The sequence below is a fragment of the Enhydra lutris genome, unplaced genomic scaffold, assembly GCF_002288905.1.
Source record: "Enhydra lutris kenyoni isolate GAN:26980312 unplaced genomic scaffold, ASM228890v2 scaffoldscaffold4, whole genome shotgun sequence".
Lineage (NCBI taxonomy): Eukaryota > Metazoa > Chordata > Mammalia > Carnivora > Mustelidae > Enhydra > Enhydra lutris.
In genome coordinates this window covers 49860739-49869610 of record NW_019154088.1, presented here as the reverse complement: position 1 = coordinate 49869610, position 8872 = coordinate 49860739, and the positions used below count along the sequence as shown (strand labels likewise).

Sequence of the window (8872 nt, the reverse complement as noted above, 5' to 3'; positions counted from 1 at the left end):
GACTCCCCGATGAGCATGGAACCCAACGCAGGGCTCCACGCAGGGCTTGATCTCACCACCCTGAGATCATGACCTGAGCTGAAATCAAGAGTCAGATGCTGACCTAACTAAGCCATCCAAGTGCCCCTAGCTTAATTAATTTTTTAGAAAATATATTAAGCTGAAGAAAACATAATTTAGAAAAGCCTATTCCCAGTGACCTTAATGTCTTCTCATTAACTTTTTAAAAAACTCAAGCTCTTAGTGTTCTTTTATGTTATGAACTAATTAACTGAAAAACATATCTGGTTTTAATTGCCAGGCCCAGCTCAATTCAGAAAACCTCTTAGTCACAGAACTTCAGATGCAGGGTCTGTCTTGCCCACTGACTGTGCCCACGGCAAAGATTAGGAAAGCGTATTACAGAAGACAGGACCATAAGCTGATTTAGTCAGGCATTATTAGGGTATGTGTTTCCTATCCAAATTTTGTGTGATCCTAATTAAGTCCCAGGAGGAAAATTACATCTTGTATTGATTTATCTCTGACTCTAAGTTTTGTTAAAGCCAACATTAGCTGGACAATTTTCCTAGAAATTTTGCATTAAATTGGTGGCACCTATCTCATACAAGACAAAGAAAGGCTGTGGAAACGTTCCAGAATAGAGAAACATGATAACTTGATCCTCTACTAAAGAAAAAAATGCTTTATAGGACGATATTAGACTAATGACTACAACTGGAATACAGACTATGGAATAGATGCAAATATTATATCAATATTAAAGTTATTTTAGTTGATAACTAGATTAGTAAGACACTCTACCTAGTCTTACGAAATACACACTGATGTATTTTGAAGAGTTATGGTTCATACAAGTTACTCTCAGATGGTTCAGAAAAAGAAATTGTGTGTGTATGTGTGTGTGTGTATATAGGAAGAGAGACAATGTGTGCACAATGATAAAGTTAAATTGGTAAAGCAGATGAAGCCCAGTAGAGGGTATATGGGTTTTCTCTGTACTATTCTTTTTTCAAAGATTTTATTTATTTATTTGAGAAAGAAAGTAAGCAAGAGAGAGAGAGAACACAAGCAGGGAGAGGAAGAGGGAGAGAGAAAAAGCAGACTCCCCACTGAGCAGGAAGCCTGAGATGGATCTCGACATAGGTCTTGACATGGGCTCGATCCTAGATCGACCAGGATCATGACCTGAGCTGAAGGCAGACAGATGCTTAAAAGACTGAACCACCCAGGTGCCCCTTCTCTGTACTACTCTTTTTTTTTTTTTTGGTACTATTTTTTTTCTTGCAACATTTCTGTAAGTTTGAAATTATTTAAAAATCAATGAAGCATGAGTTTAATATGGTTTGGAGAGAGGGCCAACAGCTGACTGATTAATTCTTTAAGGTTCCTCTAAGGAGTTATCACTTGCAAATTGGTAGCTAGATATTTTCTTCAAAGGATTACTGTGAGAATGACATAGCCCACTAAAATCTCTTACAATCATATCTATCCTTTAATGCAGATTTTTCATACTCATATTAGAGTTTTCCAGAACAACAGAACCAGTAGGAGAGAATGCGATTTTAAGGAATTGGCTCATGTGATAGTGGGGGGGTGACAAGTCCAAAATCTGCAGGGTGGGGGGGTTGGGCAGGCAGAAAGGCTAGAAATTTGGGGGAGTTGCTACTGTAGTCTTAAGTCTGATGCACAGGGCAGCAAGCTGGAAATCCTGGCGGGGCTTCTAAGCTGCAGTTGGGGAGCTTCAGTCTGTCTCTTGGGCCTTCAACTAATTGGATGAGGTTCTCCCACATAATCTGTTTTATTCCATATATCTACTGATTTAGGTGTTGATTATATCTAAAAAATAGTTTCACAGAAACATCCTAATGGTCGTTTGACCGAACAACTGGATGCCATAGCCTAACCACACTGACACATAAATTAACCATCACAATACTGGAAACAGGATTTCCAATGATCATCATTGTTTAAGCCACTGTGGGAAAATGGAGCTAAAACATGGAAAAAAGGCAAACTGTAGAGACCAACCAGTTCTAAGAACCCATGAAATGACTATAAAATAACATCAAATGACAGAATGAAAGCCTCAGTGCCCAGCTTCAGAGCCTAGGATTCAAGGCAGGTGAGAAGGACCTGGGAAAGGGTTGGGCACAGAGACAAAGGAGTATGGCAGGATTTAAGGGTAAGAAGGGTTAGGGTTGGGGGGTGAGATGGGAGGTTCATCCAGATTAACTCAATTAACTCTTTTCTCTTCCTGGTCTTTTTTACTTTTGGGGAGTTTTAAAACGAAGAAAACAAGCCCTCAGTAAGTTGCATTATGTTATGTTTAATGCCCTACTAAATGAGCATCCGCAGTTAATAAACCCAGCAGATTTATAGCAGAACTTTCATACTATAAAGAGCTACAGCACTGAAAGCTTGGTTTAAAGTTTTCTGTCTTAATTATTTAAATATGTGGGAAATTTTGTTTGCCTTTCATAGGAAAGCCACAGAATTTAATTTTTTAAATTCAGTATTTTTTAGTCTGTAAAAGTTTTTGGACTTTTGGAACTATATTATGGACTTACTATTTTATGACTTTGCATGGTTTTCTTGATTGAAAATCCAAGCATAATTTTAAAAGAGAAAACTAATCACTATATCTAATTACAAAAAAGGTTTAAGCACTGACATTATTTCATTGAACTGAAATACAACTTTTAAAAATAATGACTCCCAGATGGACAGGAAGTTACCATTAGAACAGCTGGAGGTGAAAGAAGCTCGTGTTTTTAAAGAAGCCCTTTTCAAGATCTCAGCTTAATCCATGTTAACTTTCCAAACTGCATCTATAAACTCAATCTTAAAATATCAGGAAAAATCTTGGAATCCCAGGCCTTTGACTTTGTTTTTTTTTAATTGCTGTTAACACTAATGAGAAAGAAATAAAGAGAAATAAAATTTTGTGTCTCCGTAGCAAACATCAAACCCTCATTCGCATCTGCATGTGCCTGCTTACATGAGTCCATGGGACTCGTCAAGAGGTCCTCTTCTATTACTTCTGCATGTGCAAACAGAGAAAAGCCTCACTCTGCCCAGGGCCTTGCATGTATTAATAAGCGTTTACTCATCTAACAGTCATTTAGTACATGCCTACTGGATGCTAAACTCTGCATAAATGTGGAACCTGAATGAACCTGGTAAGCACATGAGCACAGACCAGGTGCACACATGAAGTTCACTGGGAGGCTCGCGAGGTGCCTGCAGGCTCTGTGCAGAAGCTTCTCCGCAGGGTGCTCTTTCAAGTGGCAGGCCTAGCAGTCACTGGCCACATTTCACAGACTCATAAAGTGGCATTTGTCATAAAACAAGGCTGTATTTGACACCTTAATGGTATTCCCTCTACCCTGGGCTCTTCAGATGCCCTGGTTCTCCCTTCTCTGGCTTCTCTCTCCCTGGAAAGTGCTCTCTTCCCCTCATTGCACACACTCTCCCAGGGTGCAGTCATCCACGCTGTCCCTTCAGCATCTTCTGAAGGCAGGCTGGTGACCCCCAAGTCCCCACTTCAACTCAGACCTCTCCTCTGCAGTGCCAGTCCAGTGCAGACACCTCGCAAGAGTCTGTTAAATGTCTCAAAGACCTCTCAAAGGCACCATGTCCAAGGCAGAACTCATTAGGATCCTCTCCCACTCTCCCACGGGCTGCCAACATCCCCTCCCTCCCTCACCAGCTGGAGCACCAGGAATGACTCAGTTCTGAAAGTCCTTCTACCACCCCCTCCTGCCCTCTCACAGGCCAGCGCCAAAGACATTTTGTCAGCCACCTAGAAGTGCCTCAAGTCTACTTCCTAGACACTTCTTGAACCTGTCTAACCCTCCCCTCCCCTTTTTAAAAGATTTTATTTATTTGTCTAAGAGAGAAAGAGAGGGAGAGAAAGCACAAGCAGGGGAAACAGCAGGCAGAGGGAGAAACGCTCCCAGGCTGCAGGGAGCCTGAGTCTAACCCAGGACCCTGGGATCATGACCTGAGCCGAATGCTTAACCAACTGAGCCACCCAGGCGTTCCAATCTAACCTTTCTGTCTTGTGCCTTAGCCCAAGACCTCACCATTCTCAGTCTGGATTATTTCCATTACCTGACACTGTTCTAACTCCAGGTGTGGCCCCTTATAATCAGGCCTCAACATCAAAGGGTCTTTCTAAAACTTACTAAAACTCAGTTGCTTTCAGTGGTTCACTCCTACTATCAAGATAAAGTCCGAAAGAAAGAAAGAAAGAAAGGCGAGAAAAGAAGTGTGTATGTGCATACACGTGTGTATGTGTGTGTGTGTGTGTGTGTGTGTGTGTGTGTGTGTGTGTGTGTTAACACTGGATCAGGCCCCCACCTACTTTTCAAGGCAGGAATTTATAGGTTAGTCAACTCTGGAGTTGAAATGTATGGGTTCAAATTTCAAATTTGTAATTTATGAGTTATATGACCTTGAATATGTTGCTGTCTCTTAGTATACAAAAGTTATCTCCTACTGCGTAACAAATCACCTCAAAGTGTAATAGCTTAAAAACAATGAACACTTATTGTGCTAGAGGTTGTATGAGGTCAGGAATTTGGGAGGGATTTAGCTAGGCAGTTTTGCCTCAGGATTTCTCATGAGTTTGCAGAGGAGGCTGGGGCTACAGTCATTTGAAGGCTTGACTGGGGCTAGAGGATCTTTCCAAATGGCTCCTGCTCATAGCCAATGGCAGGAGGCTACAGTTCCTTAATGGCTATTGGCAGGAGGGCTCACTTTCTTGCCATATGGGCAACTCCATAGAGTCCTCATCTTATGGCAGCTGGCTTCCTCCAGGGTGAAGGATCTGAGAGAGAGCAAGGACGCCATTATGCTTTTTATGACTTAGTCTCAGAAGTCACAAATCATCACTTCTGCCATATTTTATTAGGTGGAAGCAAGTGATTAACTAACTTACAATCAAGGGGAGAGGAATTAGGATCTACATCTTAAAGGGAACAGTATCAAAAAATCTGAGGACATAAATGTCCTCCTCTATAGAATGGAGATAATGTTAACTATTTCATGGAGTTAGATGAGGATTAAATGAGCTAATACATGCCAAATGTTCAGCATGGTGCATGACACATGGCATTCCTGAATTTATTTTCCCTCACTCTTCCCTTATCAACTCCCTCACAAATCCTGACTCCTGACCTTTCTGAATACTTGCCATTCCCTGAACAAGTTAAGCCCACACCTCTGCTCTGTCTTTCTGAAAGACTCTCCTACTCCGTATCTTTCCTCCAACCCTCAGTGGGTCCATCTCCAAGCAGCTTTCTAGAATCTCTCAGGCTGGCTAAGTACCCTGCACTCAGCCAGCACTTCTACCTACACCTGCCTTCTCTCTCACTCGATTATGATCATGATGGCAGGTGTATATTTCTCCAGGAATCATCCCCTCTTCAGGCAGGTCTTCCTTGGCATTCCCAGGCAGAACCAGGAGCTCCCTCCCATGAGACGTCTTGAAACTTCAAGCATATATTTGTTTGGGCATCTTTTCTTGCAACTGTCTTCATCTTCCACTGAGTTTTGTCTTACTCAAGCTGTGGCCAAAGTCATGCTATACTATCTATCTGGGATGCTCAGAATTCTGTTTTCTTAGAATCTACTTTTGTCTTCATAACTAATTAATATAAGCTGTTTAAAATGATAAATTTATGTTATAAGCTAAAACTATCACTATGTTTATAAACTATGAATAGGTCTAAGAACCCTGAGATAAAATAAAGCTTGTTCATTGTTTATAGTTTACAATGCCAAGACATAGAAATATCCCCTATACTTAATACATTTTCATAATCTCTTATTTAAAAATTTAGTTATTGCCTTTATATGTAGTTGTTTAACAAGGCACCAAGAGATAAATATAAGTTTCCTTATAAACACACTTATAGCCAAAAATGGAATATGATTCAGATAAAAAAAAATTTATTTTTTAAAAGATTTTATTTATTTATTTGACAGCAAGAGAGAGATCACAAGCAGTCAGAGAGGCAGGCAGAGAGAAAGGGGGAAGCAGGCTCCCCGCTGAGCAGAGAGCCCAATGCGGGTCTCGATCCCAGGACCCTGAGATCATGACCTGAGCCAAAGGCAGGGTTTAACCCACTGAGCCACCCAGCTGCCCCCAAAAAATCATTTTAAAAACAGGCACAAAGTAAAGCTTAACCTGAAGTCTATTTTTCAACAGCAACTCAAACATGAACAGACAAATTGAGAGAGGACTTCTTAGAGAGAGAGAGAGAGGGAGAGAGAGCGCATGCAAGTAGGGGAGGAGGAGCAGAGGGAGAAAGAGAATCTAAAGCAGGCCTCACAGTCAGCACAGAGTCCCATGAGGGGTTCGATCTCACAACTCTGAGATCACGACCTGAGCCAAAATCAAGAGTCAGGCATTTAAACAACTGAGCCACCCAGGCACCCCTGTGACTTACATTAAAGCATGGTACACTTGATAACATAGGAATGACTAAAGAGAATGTGAAATGGGAAGATGCAAATGTGTCATTCATGGTGTTTTCATTTGAACTTGACCTATTATAGCCCTATGAGTGCTCCTTGTCCTCCTAAGGTTAGATTTCTTTCCATTTTTTGAGAGGTGTGTTTTTAAAGCATTTGTGGCAGCTTTCAAGAGACAAAGGTAAGCTCAATGAAACTGGACTAGAAGCAGTGGAATAGGTGTTTTTGGATGAAGCACCCTGGCTGGCAAGCCCTCAAATCATAATTTGTGCAGGTAGCCAGCTTTAGGAGAGGATTAGGGGATTGTTACACACTAGAGTTTCTGCTTATATTTCCCTGCGCAAAACAAAGACGTACAAACATCTGTGCATGTGGTTGCTATACTCTCCCAGATGTGTTCATGCCTGTGGCTGACACACAGCATTATTTTAGGAGTTTGGTAGCAGCTTCTATGCCTCTGGCTCCAATGATTAAGCACTGCCTTATCCGAGTAACTAAGAAAACAGAAGCCAGCAGTGCCTCTAAAGTATGGGATCTGGGATCAAGCTCGAGAGGCAAAGGTCCAGAATGTTCCTTGCTAAAGATGCTGTTATGAAAGTACACTGTGAGCAGAAAAGCATTTCAAAATCAGAAGGGATCTTAAATGGGTGGGAGTCATATGCCCCAGATTTTCCAATGTAAGCACAATTTCAAATATTCTGCTCCTATGTCAGGTCACGAGTCATGGGTCATCAGGCCATTACCTTAATTTTATACGTAAAGAAACTGAGGATAAATAATTTGCCAAAGATCACACACATAATTAGTGCCAAATGGAAATGCTAAACCATTCATTCTTCACTGTCCTGATAACCAATCCCCAGGACAAAAGTCAAGGTCTCTTGCAGTTTAATTCTAGACTTTTTTCACTACCTAATAACAAATATGCTTTTCATGAGTTGCATCATTACAAGACAATTTGAATTACAAAATGAAGTCTCAGATGAGCCAACATTTTTTCCTAGAAAAAGAAAGAATAATTTTTAAGTTGGGGATTGGGAGCTAGCAAGCAGCTCTTTGAATTAAACTGAGCACTTTTCAGGAACCAATTCAAGGCCGACCTCGTGGCGCAACGGTAGCGCGTCTGACTCCAGGAACCAATTCAAGAATGAGCTAAGGAGCATCTAGCAAGACATCTGAATGTGTGAACTTTGTACTAGTTAGAAAACTTAATATGAATTACAATGCACAAAAAGAGATTTTAAAAATTGAGTCATAGAATAAAATAAAGTAGGGAGAAGGAAAATCTTGAAGAAGGTAAGTGGAGGGGTGCCTGGGTGGCTCAGTGGGTTAAAGCCTCTGCCTTCGGCTCAGGTCATGATCCCAGGGTCCTGGGATGGAGCCCCGCATCGGGCTCTCTGCTCAGCGGGGAGCCTGTTTCCTCCTCTCTCTCTGCCTGCCTCTCTGCCTACTTGTGATCTCTGTCAAATAAATAAATAAAATATTAAAAAAAAAAAAGAAGGTAAGTGGACAGCATATATTTAGGGAGGTATGTTCAGCCCTGTCTAAAATGAACTTTAGACTTTGAGGTTTAGAGATTTTTCTCAAAGAGATAAAAGGGAAAGCAAATCAGACATAGTTTTTCTGCCTCTGGGAAATAATACTGTAGGGTTTCCTCATTCTGACTACCAGTACAAGGGAGCAAACCAGGAAGACATTGAATCTCCCAGCCTCACATGATTCACAGAGTGACAGGTTTCAAAATCATTTAAAATGCTACTTACTAGGGTGCCTGGCTGGCTCAGTTGGAAGAGCACATGACTTTTGATCTTGGGGTTGTGAGTTCAAGCCCCATGTTGGGCACAGAGATTACTTTAAATAAATGAATGAATGAATGCTAACTATTTCTTCTTTTTTTTTTTTCTATTTCTTCTAAAAAAAGTCTGTCTATAATTCTTAGTATAAAAGTACACTTTGTAGGAAACTTGAAAAGTAGGGAGAAAACAGAAAGAAGTATTCATTCATCTTATATCTAGATAACCTCTGATTAATGTTTTTCATTCTTTTTCTCCCAAGTACAGTAATGTTTTTATAGAACTGAGGCAGTAGCAGGTTTATAGATTTTAACCTCCTCTTTAATTCAAAAAATATTATGAACATTTTCTTGTGTCATTTAAAATTATTTGCAAGCAGTCTGTAAATGGCTGCCTGATATCATATCCATACCCTAATTTAAAAAATGATTTTCTTATTTAAAAGTATTATAAATTATGCTGTGATCAGTATCTTTGTATATAAATCACTATCCACATTTCTGATTATTCCTAAAGAGAAGAGCCTAGAGGCTGAAATATTATGTCAGAGTTTGAACAATTTAAAGTTCCTCATAACATCTGTCAAATTAGCTTTC

The 8872-nt window shown here is 40.4% G+C and overlaps 1 non-coding gene across 1 annotated transcript; it reads left to right on the top strand.

Moving 5' to 3' along the window:
• The first annotated feature begins 8252 nt into the window (after positions 1–8252).
• TRNAK-UUU lies at positions 8253–8325 on the top strand. Its single transcript has one exon. It is a non-coding gene; the product is annotated as a tRNA-Lys (tRNA).
• The last annotated feature ends 547 nt before the right edge of the window (positions 8326–8872 follow it).